We start from the raw sequence: 16,375 nt of genomic DNA, 5'->3' as shown, positions 1-16,375 counted from the left end.
ATGTGGCTCCATATTCATTCATTCAACAGACATTTAGTAAGTGCCTTCAAAAGATTTAGTAAGTGTCAAAGATTTTCAAATATTTGAGAAAAATAAAGACTAATAAATATAATTATTCTCCTCAAGGTAATCCCAGTTGAGAGAAATGTATATATATATATATATATATCTATATATACATACATACATACATACATACACAACTGACACTATAAGATACAGCATAATCAGGACTACAAATTCAAGGGAAAGTTCTTAGAAGGGTTAGTACATATGAGCAAAGGGGAATCAGAAAAGCTTTCAGAAGAATGTTATGCTTCGATTTGAAAGGACATTTTATAGGCATTTAGGGGACTAAGGGTGAAAGAGTTTACTAGATTTAGATGAAATGTACTGGCTAACATAGAGATAATACCAGAAAAAGGTCAGTAGCTGCAAAGTTATGTACATTTGAAGCCTTAATACTTGTGGGAAGTAGTGAGCAGCATTGCTTAAAGAGAATTATAAGAAAGGAATAATATGGAAAGTGAGCCTATAAAGAAAGAGGCTAGAGTCAGATGATAAAAGGTCTCAAATGATTCCATGAGGAATTTAATTCTTAAGATTGTAAGGGGGCACTAGATATTTTCAAACATTGTTACTTCCAAATTTTACAAATATCAATATGGTATGAAGTTGAAAGATGAGCAAAACCTAGAGGCCAGAAAGCCAGTTAGGAAGAGATGGAGAAGGAATAGCAGAAAACTAAAAAGATGGTTGTGCTTTTGCTTAAAAATGTAAATACATAGGAAAAGTTTCCTTTGAAAAGTGAATAGTGAAGAAAAGGACAAGTTCAATCTGGATATTAACAGTTTCAAAGTCACACACAACATATAAAGTGGGCAGTAAAACAGAAAGGGGACAAAAGCTTAGAAAAGCCGTGGGCATCATGATCATGTGAGGATTAGCTTCTCTGGTCCTGGAAGCATCCCACTTAATAGGTCTGTGCTGGGGCCTCCCTGGTGGCACAAGGGGTTAAGCACAGCACTATGAAGCTGTCTGCAGTCACCGCAGCATGAGTTCGATCCCAGGCTGGCCAGGGAGCTAACCCACATGGCGCAGGAAACCTCTGCAAGACTTGTTCCCTCCCGCTGTTCCCCTCAGCAGTGTATTTCAGTCAGTCTGCCTGTTCTGTTCTCCGCTCTGTCTCTAATGAATCCTCTCACCCCCAGCACCTCTGGCCTGTAGCACAATTCTTATATGCATAAATAAATAAATCTTTAAAAAAAAATGGGTCTGTGCTACACAGGATGCTATTATAGTTTTGGTCAACTTTCACTGATGGTAAGAATTCATTAATGAGGGGTCCATAATAAGAAAATTTAAAAAGAGAAGAAGATATCCTCAGCTTTCTAGGTGCTTTAAAAAAATACATGTAATTTATTAAAGCACAGTTCTAAGTGAATCAGAATCTCCAAGGAAAGCCCTGGAGACCGGTTTATCTTATTTTGTTTTTAAAATAATACTCTCAAATGATTCTTACCAGCATGGAATTCTGATATCTGCTAGTCTAGTAGCAACATTTGCTAAATACCTACTATGCTTCAGGAACTCTCCTAAGCTTTATGTAAACAGTACTATGTCTTATAATAGCACAATAAAATAGATATTATGATCCCCATTTTAATATGGGGAAATTGATGCTCATGGTCATGCTCATGGTCTCAAGGTCAATGAATGATAATTACAGCTCCTACTTTTTCCAGTGTCTGTACTTGTTACATTAAAATATATCTTATTTTGTGTTACAGAACGCCCAGTGTGACATATGAAAGGTATTTTCTCATAGTAAGGAATCTATTATATATAGAGAAATGAAAAGTATCAAATTGTCAGCATGTGTCTGCTAACACCATACCATCTTTAGTGCTGAAGCTCCCAAACATATCTTTCCTCCCTCACATAACTATTGCTTTGCTAAGCAGCAACTGTATCCCCAGGAGCTTAGCTTCACACCCTTTAAATACTATCTCTACTATTTTTATCTTTTCCTCCTCATCTCTTCCTTCTTTGTTCTCTTGTCTGAAGATGGAAACCACAATCCCACTGAATTTTGCCCAACTTTGAATCAAAGATGGGGATGATAAGATGTAAGGCCACTAAAGTGGGAATGGCAAGGGAGAGGATAACAGTGATATTAAATTTAGAACTGTGCTTTAATAAATTACATGTATTTTTTTAAAGCACCTAAAAATGAAAGTAGAAACCACTCACTTAAGCTATATTTCAATGTTAAATACTTTTTTGCTACATTAGTCTTCTGTTCAGCAAGTGCAAACACAAATTTCCCAGCACTACAGGTGTCCTGTTAACCATTAGACTACTCTGACAATTAATGATCCTTGGACCCTCATACAAAGTCATGTGCTCTGCAGACTTGTGTGTACTAAATATTGGAAAGGTTAAGTCATTTTTTTTTAGTTTGCTACATCTCCGGAGGTTTTCAATGCAGGAGGCTTTTCTGTGCATGTCATCAATCAACCAATACTTATCAAAGATTCGCAGGGTACATACATCATAGTACAGAATGCCATGGAGTGGTCTTTCAAGAAAGCAAAGATAATATCTGACAGGACTCAAAATACATGAGATAGCAAACATTTCATCTAGAAGCACAGAGAAGACCTAAGGACTTGGTGGAGATAGTTAAATAAGCATTCTAATGTCCAAGTAGAGACAAAATATCAGACAAAGAGCATCATTAAAGGGCAACATTAAAGACTAAAGAGTTCTATACTACAAACTATCATACCTGTGAGTTGAATGTAGTGTGATGCAAGACAGTAAGGACTTAAATAATGATGGAAACATCACAAATCCAAGAGTAGTTTGAAAGAGTTCCCACTTGTTAAGTCTGGGACAACTGGAGTATTAAAAAAATACCATAATAAAATATAAACCTTTAAGTAAAATACGAATGCATGAGGACATGCTGATATGAATCAATCAATCAACCAGCCAGTAAGAAAGAAATGCTCATTATTATAGTACAATGTCAACCACTGAATGTAGAAAAAACAACAGGATTGGAGAATAATCATTTGGAAGCCATCAGAACAATAGTTGAGACAGGCAGAAATCATCTTTGGATGCTATAATTAGTGGGTGAAAGTTTAATGAGGAATAAGATATTTATATATTGCCTTCAACTATTGCACCATAAGATATTTACTAATTACATAGTGAAAAACAGTAATGGAATAGTTGTTTGTTAAATTATAATTAATAAAAACATTTCTATTTTATTATGTCCCCGCTTTATAAGTAAAAAAAATAATAATTTTAAATTAGTTTGTACCTGAACTGAAGTTAATTTGAAGCTGCTATCAATTCTGTCTCTAATTCCTGTAAGTATAATGTGGAGAAAAATTCTAGATTATTGGTTGTCCTAATTAGTTGTATTTAATTGATCAAGTTTCTCTGAATTTACTGACCCTCATTTTAGTGACTCCATAGAAATGAACCATCATTTATTTAATGGTCTGGGTTCATTTTCTTTTAGAACACATCCTTAGAGATGTGAGAAGAATGGGACCTGGAAATCATGTTGTCAGAGCTGTGGAGAAATGGAGTTAACCATGTATCTGCTCAGTAAGAAAAATTATTCTCAACCTCATATATACTCACAGTGAGCCTAAGCTCAGCAGAGCTGGAGAGGTTGGTGCTTAATGAAATGAAAGAAAGAGATCTAGACTTGAAGAAAAGGTCATGCAATCATGCTCTGAAGATTATTTTAACTCTAGCGCTGGTACATTTAAAGGAAAACACTTCTCTCAACTAATGTACAGTCTATTTGCAAGTGGTTTCTAAGCCCGACCTAAGTGAATCCAAGAAACAGAAGTTCTTTATGTTAGCACACATTTCAATAAAAGTGGTACCTTCCAAAGAATATGAAAAGGAAAAAACTTAGAGTGGACAAACTGAAAAAATGTATCTAGGTTGTAAGATAATGGTTAACATCACCACTATGTACCTGCCTTGCTTGGGCTACTATAACAAAACACTACAAAATGGTGACATTTATTTTCTCAAAGTTTTTGAGACCAGAAGACCAAATCAAGGAGTAGGCAACTTTTGTTTCTCCTAAAGCCTCTTTCCTTTATTTGCAGAGGGCTATCTTCTCACTGTGTCCTCAATCTATGTTGTCTGTATCCTAATCTCCTCTTCTTAGAAGGAAGGAAATAGCCATACTAGGTTTAAGGATACCCATATTAAAAAAAAAATTGCATTGCAACATAATCTATCTGCTAAAGCAAAAATACAGATGGAAGGAAGAGGAAAGTAACTTATTATGGACATGTAAAACAGAAACCCAGTCTAGAAGAAATATTATCCTAAAAACTGAAACTGATTTTTCATGAATTTTCATTCCACAGAAAATCTCAGATAGGGCTTAAAGACCTCAAAGGTAAGAAGATAAAGCATATAAATAGAGAACCAAATGAAGTAAATTAAGAACCCCTGCAAATGAACAATATATAACACCATCACAGACGTAATGAATTAGTTAAAACACATAAAAAGCAACAAGAAAGACTTGCATGGCATTTGAATTAATGACTTGAGATAACCACAGTAAAGAGAGAAGCAAAAAAAAAAAAAAAAAAAAAAAAAACACCAGAAAGCAATCAAATAAACAACGATAGATTTGAAGAATGAAAACAATATAACAAAGGTAATTTTGATTTCTGTTCAACAAGTTGAACAGAAAAAGCACTTAGAGATATGATATGCAATATTTCCATGCACTAAATCTTCAGATTTAGGAAAAAATGACAAAGAACAATCAATAGCAAGACATATACTAGTTAGATAACTGAACTTCAAAGATGAAAGAATACTCTGAAGTATCCTGGAAGAATAAATCAAATTTCCTAAGAAAGGGCAGAGGGGGAGAAGCAGCCTCCATTATCTTATCTTACATTGACCCCTTTAATGACCTTGGAACATATGATTAAGCTCTGTCAAGAACTGGACTAGGATTAGCAAGACTTTGCTATTTTTCTTTCAGCATGTAAAGGATGTCTGTACACTGTTTTCACCATTCTCATTTCCTCTTTCTTTCCCAACAATCTTTCTCTCCTTGATATTCCCTCATAGGATGGTTTTCATTCCCTTTACATATAAAGGGAAATTTCTGGAGATATCCCTTAATAACTGCAGCCAATGCATTCACATAATTGCCTAACTGAGAAAGTCCCCCTTTAACAATCTACAATGACCATTAGAATTCATCTAAAAAAATTGAATGAAATCTCTGCTAACATAAGGGCAGTTTTAGGATGAAAACTAATTCTTCCCAGATCAACCCCACTAGATGTTATGTACCCCCCCAAAAAAAAGACAGCTAAATAAATTTTAGGGAAAAATTTATTTAATATACTTCCCTGGGTGGGCCCCAAGGCATAGGAGAATATTAAAGGCTATGAGAACGCCTCAGCAAAGACACAGCTGTGATTTGTTTTTTTTTTTTTTAATTAATAAATTTTATTTTTATATTCCCCATACAATTGCAATCCCCCCATTCTGACCCCAATCCCTCCCCTCCCGCCCCCCACCCCCAAAAAGTGTCTCTGGTTCATAGTTTTTGTTGATTTTGATTTTCACTTTCTTATAGTTATTCATTTTCCTGGTCCCTTATTTAAGTTTTCTAGATCCCTGTTATGAGTGAGACCATCCGGTATTTTTCTTTTTCTTTTTGGCTTATTTCACTGAGCATGATCCCTTCCAGCGTCATCCATGTTGCTGCAAATTGCATGTGTTTATCTTTTTTGAATGCTGAGTAATATTCCATGGTATATATGTACCACATCTTCTTGATCCAGTCATCTATTTTTGGGCATTTGGGCTGTTTCCAAAGCTTAGCTATTGTAAACAGTGCTGCTATAAACATAGGGGTGCAGGTGTTCTTTGGAATTGATGTTTCTGTGTCCTTTGGGTAAATACCTAGGAGTGGAATTGCTGGATCCTGTGGAAGCTCTATGTTTAGTAGGTCCAGAAATCTCCACACTGCTCTCCATAGTGGTTGGACCAGTTTGCACTCCCACCAACAGTGCAGAAGAGTTCCTTTTTCTCCACAACCTCGCCAACATTTGTTGTTGCTAGTTTTTTTAATATGTGCCATTCTCACTGGTGTGAGATGGTATCTCATGGTAGTTTTGATTTGCATTTCCCTGATTACAAGTGATGTTGAACATTTTTTCATATGCCTGTTGGCCATTCGCATTTCCTCTTCAGAGAAGTTTCTTTTTAGTTCCTCTGTCCATTTTTTGACTGGATTATTTTCTTTGTTGTTGTTGAGTCTCATCAGCTCTTTGCAGATTTTTGTGATCAGTCCTTTATCATTAGTGTTGGGTGCAAAAATTTTCTCCCAGTTGGTGGGGTTTCTCTTTGTTTTTGTTATTGTCTCTTTTGCTGTGCAGAAGCTCTTTAATTTGATGTAGTCCCAGCTGTTTATCTTTCTCTTCACTATCACTGCTTTGGGTGATGTGTCTGTAAAGATGTCTTTGATATGCAAATCACGTAGTGTTTCGCCTATATTTCCTTCTATGTATTTTATGGTTTCAGGTCTTATGTCTAGTTCTTTAATCCATTTTGAGTTGATTTTTGTATATGGTGTGAGGTAGTGGTCAAGCTTCATTCTTTTGCATGTAGCGACCCAGTTTTCCCAGCACCATTTATTGAACAAACTTTCTTTGCTCCAATGCATAGTCTTTGCTCCTTTGTCAAAGATTAGTTGACCATAAATCTGTGGGTTTATTTCTGGATTTTCTATTTGATTCCATTGGTCTGTATGTCTGTTCTTGTTCCAATACCATGCAGTTTTGATGATTATGGCTTTGTAGTAGAGTTTGAAGTCTGGGAGTGTGATGCCTCCATTCCCTTCTTTTTTTTTCAGGAGAGCTTTGGCTATTCGGGGTTTTTTGTGATTCCATATGAATTTCATCAATAATTGTTCTATTTCTTTGAAGAATGACATTGAAATTTTGATTGGAATAGCATTGAATCTGTATATTGCTTTTGGTAGGATGGCCATTTTAATAATGTTTATTCTCCCAATCCATGAGCAGGGGATGTCTTTCCATTTCTTTGTGTCTTCTTCTATTTCTTTTAACAGTGTTTTATAGTTTTCTTTGTATAGGTCCTTTACCTCTTTTGTTAGATTTATTCCCAAATATTTGATTTTTTTTGTTTCAATAATAAAAGGGATGGTTTTTTTGATTTCTTCTTCTTCAGATTTATTGTTTGTATATAGGTTTTGTTTAGTCTAATGTTTTTCATACTTATTTCACATGGGAACTCTTTCCCTGCCTCCACCCTCCCCTTCATTTTAGCAGTAGAACACACTTTGGAGTTTCTTGTCTGGGATTTTGTATTTCAATGTTGTTAATTTTTGTTGCAATTTTTTTTATTTACCGTCTACATTTTCTGGTCTTCATGAATGCTTTAGATTTAATATCATGTCTTACAAATTGAAACAATTCTTTATGCCACTGAGCTTTGTCTACACTCTTTTTTTTTTTTTGTGGGACCCTCGCTGGCGGCTGGGGAATGAACCAGCGCTGCAGAGGCTGCGGGCAGCCTTGCAGCCCAGTGCTTAACTGCTGTGCCAGCAGGGGAGGCCCTGTCTACACTCTTTAATAAAAAAAAAAAAATTATTTTTATTTATTTATGCATACAACTGGAGTGTAAGCCAGAGGTTGGGAGGTGAGAGAACTCACCAGAGACAGAGTGGGGAACAAAACAGGCAGATCTTACTGAAGTACACTGCTGAGGGGAGCAGTGGGACAGGTCTGCTTCACCATGTGGGTTAGCTTCGTGGCTGGGGATCGAGCTTATGCTGTAGTGGCAGGCGATAGCTTGATAGTGCTAAGATTTAACCCCTTGTGCTTTCAGGGAGGCCCCTTTGTCTATATTCTTTTGACCAATAGAAAATTTTCTTGACTTATTGGATATATTCTGCCTTATTTCTTACTCTGAACCAGTGCTCTTTCATTATGCAAAATTTCAAATAGTCTTTTTATATCCATATTGTATCAACTTTCAGAAACAGAAAACATTACTTGGATTGTAATGATCAAATCTTAATTCCATCTAAACTCCACTCAGTGTACCTCCCTGGTGGCCTAGGGATTAAGTCTCAGCAGTATCACTACCATAGCTTGAATTCAATTCCCCAGCCAGGGAGCTGACCCACACATGGCACAGCAGACCTCTCCCTGTCTTGCCCACTGCTCCCCTTAGCAGTGTATTTCAATAAAACTGCCTGTTCTCTTCCTCACTCTGTCTCTGATGAATTTTCTCACCACCTGCACCTCTGTCCTTCACCCCAGTTCTATACAAACATAAATTAAAAAAAATATTTTTTAAATTAAAAAAAAAAACTCCAACTCAACAATCTCCTATTATATTGTTAAGACAACTCATTTCTACCTTTAAAAAAGGTCTCTTTTTTTTAAAAATAAATTTTATTTTTATATTCCCCATACAATTACAACCCCCTTATTTTGATCCCAATCCCTCCTTTCCCCGCCCCCCAAACCCCATAGAGTGTCTCTGGTTCATAGTTGTTTGTTGATTTTGATATTTTCTTTCTTATAGTTATTCTTTTTCCTGGTCCCTTATTTAAGTTTTCTAGATTCCTGCTATGAGTAAGACCATCCGGTATTTCTCTTTTTCTTTCTGGCTTATTTTGCTGAGCATGATCCCTTCCAGTGCCATCCATGTTGCTGCAAATTGCATGTGTTTATCTTTTTTGAATGCTGAGTAATATTCCATGGTGTATATGTACCACATCTTCTTGATCCAGTCATCTATTTTTGGGCATTTGGGTTGTTTCCAAAGCTTAGCTATTGTAAACAGTGCTGCTATAAACATAGGTGTGCAGGTACTCTTTGGAATTGATGTTTCTGTGTCCTTTGGGTAAATACCTAGGAGTGGAATTGCTGGATCATATGGACGCTCTATGTTTAGTAGGTCCAGAAATCTCCACACAGCTCTCCATAGTGGTTGGACCAGTTTGCACTCCCACCAGCAGTGCAGGAGAGTTCCTTTTTCTCCACATCCTCGCCAACATTTGTTGTTGCTAGTTAAAAAAGGTCTCTTAAGTTGTGATTCAATTAATTCAATTCATATAGTCAACAAAACATGAATAAGCTTCTAGAACATGCCACATATTCTTTTACTACCCAAACTATAAAGAATTTGCCTCATTGCAGCCACCAAGCAAGATGTTGGAGATACTGCAGTGAAAAGAAAAATAAGGATTCATGTCACTACTATCTATAAGATAAACAATAATTATAACCAATAAATAAAAGTTAACAACTTAAACAAAATAGAAGAAAATTGATACCTGCTAAGGGTATTCAGGAAAATAGTCTCTAAAGAGACTAAACATACCAGCTGAGAACCTAAAAATTGGGGGTGGAGGTGGGGGTTTGAAAAAGGTGAGTTCTTAGCAAAAGGAGTAGAAAGGGCAAAGGCCCTGAGGCAGGAAAGGTCTTAGGAACTGAGACAACACTAGCACTACAATCTAGTGAGCAACTGATGAGAATAGAGACATTAAATGAAGTTGGAGAGGTCATACCCATACCAAGGTCAGGCAAGTAAGAAGTGTATATTTTACTCTAATTGGGAAACCATCAATTGGTTTTAGGAATTACATAATATGATTTGGATTTTAATAAGTTCATGTTCGTTCCTGTGTGGTGAATAGATGAGGAAGCCAAGAGCAGAACAAAGAGACTAGTATGGAGTATGTTAAAGAGATAAGAGCAAAATACCACAGTAAAGAAGACAGAGAAAAGTATATAATTTGAAATATGTTTGGTATTAGAAAAATGAAATTTCCAGGCTTATGTTTTAGTAACTAAGTAAAAAAATGTTGTCATTTGGGCCTCCCCGGTGGCGCAGCGGTTGAGCGCTGGGTTGCGAAGATGCCCGCGGCCTCTGCAGTGCCAGTTCGATCCCTGGCTGCTCCCCGGCCACCAGAGGAGGGTCCCACATGGCGCGCAGACCTCTCCTGCCAACGGCTGCTCCCCTCAGCGGTGTACTTCGTTCGGTCCTTCTGCCTGCTCTGCTCCCCGCTCTGGCTCTGGTGAATTCTCTCACGCTTCTGACTGTACCCAGTGCTTGTATAAATAAATAAAAATAAATCTTTAAAAAAAAAAATGGTGTCATTTATTGAGCAAGAAAAGACTGGGGGATATCAGGTTTTCTAGAAGACAGGTGAACACAAATTATTTCCAAAATGTTTAAGTTAGAGATGCTTCTGACATATCCAAGTACAGATGTCATGTAAGATAGTATAGTTACAATTCTGAATCTTAGAATAGACATCATGGAATGAAGATCCTCATCTAGTACTTAAGTAATGAAAGCTGATAAAATTACCAAGAGGTAAAAATTACCAAGAGAATAAGATGGAACCAAGCATTTGAGACAATTCAACAAGTAGATTTTTAGTTGCAAAGAAACTACTACTACTTAGATGCCAGAATAAACATTGTTCATCTCTGTGAAATTTTAATCTTACTTGGAAACATGAAAATAAGAGCCATTGTTTGTATTAAAATCAGCACTAATATGTTCGTAATAGGAGAACATAATTGGTGAGGTTTTGAAGCAAAGCCTGTGTCTGCAATTAATTTCTACCTTTATGGCTATATCCCATAAACTGAGAGATATTGATATATTCCCCACTATGTTTTGAAGGTTAAATATATTCAGTACTTTTAATTTTTCCCAATTAATATAAAAACTGGATAGAAAATATCCTAAAAGCAATGTTATAATTATGTTTTTTATAGATTTTTGTTTACTCAATGATCTAATGGCAATAAAAGTAAAGCACTGGGAGCAAAAAAAAAAATGCAGTTCTCTGCTGTTCTAACTTTACCCAAGAATTAAGTTTATTAAAAGTTGGGAAGCATACATTTTACATAGTCCTTAAAGAATGTTATTATTTAAGAGATTGAGTATTTGACAGCAAGATCTCAAGGTTATATTATTTGGTAAATATCTGGAGTATAATTCTTTGATTGCCATATAAATGCACTGATAATAAGTAATTTAGATTCACATAATTGAACACATAAAGAAAATGTATCTGAAAAAAAGGAAATCCTAGCTCTCAAGGAGCTGGGCTAAAGTATAACAGAAAGCTCACTTCAGCATAAATGATTCTATGAGTAACCATGAGCAGAGACAAAAGTATTCAAGAAAACAAGTTTACATCAATTCTAATTTACAAACAAATGAATAAAGTTTCCAAAGGATACCTCAATAGCATGACCATGATAATTGTAAAATGAAAAACAAATTAAGCTAATACAACCCTACTAATAGGAGAAAATATGCTATAGATATGAAAAGAATTTCAAAAATTCTTCTAAAGATTATTTAGATTTAAAACATATTATCTCCTGATAGCTCTCTAATATAAACTGATTGCACAAAGTCTCTGTAAATAGTGAGCAAGTTGGCTTGCTGAATACAGAAGTTACAAAACCAGGCTTTACCCTGGCATCACTTGAGAAGGTTTTTTTTAAATCATCAGGTCCCACTCCAATACATCCAATAACTGAGAATTTCTGTGGGTGGGTCTCACGAGACTCTGCATAAAAGGCTTCCTAAATGATTCTGATGCATACAGATTTAGGGAACACTGCAAGACTGTTCACTACAAACTATTTGAAAGCTGAATGCTTATTACCAAAAATGATTACTCTCTTCTTGAAATAGCTGATTAGCCATTCAATCTGACATTAATTAGATAACACTGCTAATACCATTCCTAATTTGTGACAGTAAAACAAAATTCCCCAAACACACAAAAGAGACTGTTTATCCATTCTCTCTAGTTGGAGAGGCAGTAGGTGCCTACGCCAAGCTCACTAAAAATTATAAGGTATTAAATAATTACTTGAAGAGAAAGGAAGTCGTTATACATCTCTGATTTTTGTGCAGGCAATTAATATCTGACTCATCAGGAGACTGTTTCTGAGTGTTAAGTTACATCAAAAGCTGCTGACCTGTAGTGAATTGACTTGGTTAGACCTATAGTGATTCAGAAACATGGAGTCAAAGGCCATGAGTGATCAATAAAAGATGCATACAATCCTGTTGTTCCTGACAAATTTTTCCCAGAGATGATTAAAACAACAGTCGCTAGAGCATCATCTGCCCCTACATAAAATATTTTCCCCAATTGCTTCAGTCTCACGGTTTATCAAGAAGGAATCTTAGAACTTCAAAAGTCTAAAATTTGTAAACAGTAAAAGTTGCCCATAATTTTTTGTTAATTTTATATGATGACCTTCTCTATGTTAAGAGGAAGGTCATAATAGTCAATGATACTTGTTTAAAAGTTCCAAAATTATTTAAATATACTTTAAAAACAGAACATTATTGTTTTCAGTTATAAACATATGGAAAGGTACAGAGGTACAGTTGACAGAAATTGGGAAGCATGACAGAAAGGTAAGCAAAACGAACTTCTAGTTTTTCATCTAATAGCCAGGTGTGAGTGGGAAAAAGATGCTCTCTGAAGTTTAATGAAAGAAAAACAGAATTTTTAAGGCTTATGTTTTAGAGCAGTCTTAGGTTCAAAGCAAAATGAGAGAAAGGTACAGAGGTATTCCACAAGCCCCCTACCCCCACACACACATGATCACCCCCATGATCAACATCCCACACCAGAATGGTACATTTATTAAAATTAATAAAACACATCATTATCATTCAAAGCCATAGTTTGCATAATGGTTTGCTCTTGGAGTTGTATATTCTATGCGTTTGCACAAATATACAATGACATTATTCATCATCATAGTATAATACAAAGTATTTTCACTTCTCTAAAAGTCCTCTGTGCTTCATGTATTTACCCCTCTTCCACATTCTCCCTAACTTCTGGCAACTGCTGATGTTTTAACTGTCTCCATGTCATCTAGCTGAAATCACGGAGTATATAGTCTTCTCAGATTGACTTCTTTCACTTAAGCAATATGGATTTAAGGTTCCAATCTATACCTTTCCAAATTTGATAGCTCATTTCTTTCTAGTTCTGAATAATATCCTATTGTCTGGATGTAGTACAACTTATTTATCCATCACCTATTGAAGGACATCTTGGTTGGTTTCAGCTTTTGTCCAATATGAATAAAACTGCTATAATCATCTGTGTTCAGGTTTTTGAGCAGATCTAAGTTTTCAGCTCCTTTGGGTAAATACCAAGGTATGTGGCTGCTGGATCTTATGGTAAGAGGATGTTTAATAATGTAAGAATCCACTAAAGAGTCTCCCAAATGAAATACACCATTTTAAATTCCCACTAATAATAAATGAAGAGTTCCTGTTGCTCCACATTTTCACCAGCATTTGTTTACAGTTATCCAGATTTGGCTATTCTAATAGCTGTGTAGTGATATCTTGTTTTAATTTGTATTTCATGAGTTTTATAGAAACTTTATAGTCTTGCATTTTACATTTAGATCTGTGATGCATTTGTGGTAACTTCTGTGATGATTGTAAGGTCTATGTGTAGATTCATTTTTATGCAGATAGATGACTATTATTCCAGCACTATATACTGAAAAGACAATTTTTGCTTCATTGTATTGTATTGCCTTTCCTCCTTATCAATGATCACTTGAATATATTTATGTGGGTCTGTTTCTGGGCTCTCTGTTCTGTTCCATTGATCTATTTGTTTATTCTTTTGTCATTATGACACTATTAGTTTTGTAGTAAGGTTGAATTTGAGTAGTGACAATCCTCCAACATTGTTCTTCTAAATTACAGTATCTGTTCTGCGCCTTTTGCATCTCTATACAAAGTTTAGAATCACTTCGTCAATAACCTCAAAAAACTTGCTGGAATTTCGATTGGGATTACACTGAAGATAAAGAGCAAGTTGGGAAGACTGACATTTTGAAAATATTATCTATCCATTAGCGAGAACTATCTCCCCATTTAGATTCTGTTTGATTTTGTTCATCAGAGTTTTTTAGTTTTGCTCATACAGACCTTGTAGATGTATATCTCAAAGATGTATATGTGTATATACATGTATTTTATTTTGGGGGTGCTAATATGAATGACATTGTGGTTTTAATTTTAAATTCTACTTGTTTGTTGCTAGCATATAGAAAATCAATTTACTTTCGCATTTAATCTTGTGACATTTCAGGAATTTTTTGGTGATTATTTTAGGTTTTCTATTTAGCCAGTCATATTATCTGTAAACAAATACAGCTTCTATTTTCCTCCCCCAGAAGTATACATATTATTTCCTTTATGTCTATTTCATTAATGCATTAACTAAAGCTTCCAGTGTGGTTCTGAAAAGGACTGAAGAGAGGAGGCATCTTTGCCTTATTTCTGATCTTGGTGGGAAAATTTCTAGTTTTTCTTCATCAAGTATTATATTAGGGGCCTCTCTGGTGCCCAGGGGTTAAAGTTTCAGTGCTATGAAGCTATAACCAGCCACTGAGACCTGAGTTCGATCCCCAGTCAGGAAGCTGACCCATATGGCACAGCAGACCTCTCCTGTCTTCCCACTTCTCCCCTCAGCAGTGTATTTCAGTAGATCCGCCTGTTCTGCTCCCCACTCTGTCTCTGGTGAATCCTCTCATCTACACCTCAGTTTTTGTATGCATAAACAAAAATAAATCTTTAAAAAAATGTTTTTTAAAGTATGATATTAGTTGCATGTTTTATGCATATATTCTCTATAAAGTTGGGAAATTTTCCTTCTATTCCTAGTTTACTGATTTTTACTATGAATGGGTGTTGGATTTTGGCAAATTTTCTTCGCTTAATATAATCATGTATTCGCTTAATATATGCATTCAATTCCATATATTTCCCTCTAAGCACTGCTTTTACTACCTTCCACAAATTTGATGAGTTGTTTTTTCATTTTCATTAGTAAAGTGTTGTCATTTGCATGTAATTCAAGGCACTTTGAATTCCTCTTGCGGTTTCTTCTTTAACCTTTGTGTTATTTAGAAGCATGTTGTTTAGTCTCCATGTATTTTGGAATTTTCCAATTATTTTTCTGTTATTGATTTCTAGTTCAATTTCATTGTAGTCTGAGAACAGATAATATATAATTTCTATGCCTTTACATTTGTTAAGATGTGTTTTATAGTCTATCTCAGTAAAGATTCCTCATTAGCTTAGGAATGTGCATTCTACTTTGATTGAATGAAGTAGTCTAGACAGTTTCATTATACCCAACTGCTTGATTGTGTTAAGTTCAGTGGTCTCTTTACTGATTTCTGACAGCTAGATCTGTCCATTTTTGATAGAGAGATGTTGATGTCTCCAACTATGATAGTAAACACATATGTTTTTCTTTGCAGTTCTATTAGATTTTTTCTCACATAGTTTGGTGCTCTATTGTTAGATACATACACAATTTAGGATTATTATATTTTCTTATAGAATTGATCCCTTTATAATTAAGTGATATCTCCCCTTGCCTTGAAATATCTCTCTGAAATCAGTATAGTTATTTCTGCTTTCACTGATTAGTATTAGCATGGTATTTACTTTTTTCATGCATCTACTTTTAACTTATATGTGTCTTTACATTTAAAATAGGTTTATTTTAGACAACAGCCTTCTTTTTTACTCCATTTTAACAATCTCTGTTTTTAATCAGTGGTTTTTAGACCAATTAATGTTCAAAATAATATTGGTAAAATCAAATTAACATTTATCATATTTGTTAGTATTTTTTTTATTTTGGCCCAGTTTTTTGCTCCTGTTGTTGTCGTCCACTATTTTTATGCTTTATATGAGTTTAACACTTCATATGATTCCATTTTCTTTCCTTTCTTTCCTTTCAAATTGTCAGATAATTCCAACATCTCTGCTATGTTTGGTTGTATTGCTTATTTTCTTTCTGGCAGTTACCACTGTGAGTCTCTGCTCCAGAAACTGGAGACTCCCCATATACATCTTACTAATTTGGGGAAGAATGTTTTCCCTGTGTCCTTCCTTCTCTTATGAATCCAGAAAGAGTAGTTGATTTTTCAGGCTATTCAATTCAGGATTAAGTGATGACTTCCAAAATCTTTACAGGTAGAACCAGTATAAGTATAGAATCAGAATTTATACATTACAAAGCTGTCAACTGACAAATGAAAAACTAATTAACACCTACTAAAATAGAGGGGATTTTATTGAAATAAATGTTGAACTTTCTAATGTGGAGTCAATATATAGAATGTTAAATTGATATAAATGAAATTATGCCTAATATTTAGTTGCTTGATATTTGATAATAACTGGCCTAAAACGGAAAAGGATATTTTTTTCCTTG

The 16,375-nt window shown here is 35.0% G+C and overlaps 1 protein-coding gene across 1 annotated transcript in view; it reads right to left on the bottom strand.

The window, feature by feature from the left end:
- The window catches only part of FOXP2 (forkhead box P2), a 1,127,785-nt gene that overhangs the window by 818,786 nt on the left and 292,624 nt on the right, over positions 1-16,375 (bottom strand). The window lies entirely within an intron of this gene.

Source organism: Talpa occidentalis, unplaced genomic scaffold (genome assembly GCF_014898055.3).
Source record: "Talpa occidentalis isolate TD23 unplaced genomic scaffold, MPIMG_talOcc4v2.1, whole genome shotgun sequence".
NCBI lineage: Eukaryota > Metazoa > Chordata > Mammalia > Eulipotyphla > Talpidae > Talpa > Talpa occidentalis.
The sequence above is the reverse complement of the archived record's forward strand: the minus strand, read 5'-3'. Positions and strand labels throughout refer to the sequence as shown.